Source organism: Octopus bimaculoides, chromosome 21, assembly GCF_001194135.2.
Source record: "Octopus bimaculoides isolate UCB-OBI-ISO-001 chromosome 21, ASM119413v2, whole genome shotgun sequence".
Taxonomy (NCBI): Eukaryota; Metazoa; Mollusca; class Cephalopoda; order Octopoda; family Octopodidae; genus Octopus; species Octopus bimaculoides.
Genome location: NC_069001.1, coordinates 4,348,188 through 4,348,985, shown reverse-complemented (window position 1 = coordinate 4,348,985; position 798 = coordinate 4,348,188).

The window sequence follows — 798 nt, the reverse complement described above, 5'->3', positions numbered from 1 at the left end:
CAGGTGCATCTGTAAATATATATATATATATAATATATATATATATATGTTCATTTATTTGTATGTATCTATGTATGTATGTACATGGAGAGACGTGATTGATACTTTTAGCGAAAAACATGAACTCAGAAAAAACAAGTAATTTATTTGTAAAGAAATATTCTGTCTTAACTTTTGGTATTTATGAACGAAAGGGAGAAGTTTTATTGGCCTTGGTCCGGAAAAAAATATTCATTAAAATGCAGGGTTATTTATGAACATACACAAATATATAAATTATGCATATTATATATATATATATATATATATATATATATATATACATGCATATATGTATATACATACACACAAACATATATATATATGCGTGACTATATATGTATATACATATGTATGCATGTATGTATGTATGCATGTATAAATATAAGTATGTATGTATATATATTAGTTTTTGAATTGAAATTTTGGGGGGGCAATACTTGATTCTTATCCTTTGAACAGAGTCCAGCTTCGTATTATTTCGCAGTTGAAATTTGAGAGATTTTTCTCCACCAACAACAAATAAATAAATAAAACTTACGTCTGCCCGTCGAGTGGAGATAAAATACACAGTTTACATGTCGTCTGCTTGGTGAAAAAGAAAAAACGAAAAACAAAAACAATTTTACTTTCTCATTAAACAAAGATACAAACATACAAACATAAAACTAGGCCAACAACATTAAAAACAATGAACTACCAGTTAAGTACACTGAACTATGTATATATATATATATATATATATATATATATATATAT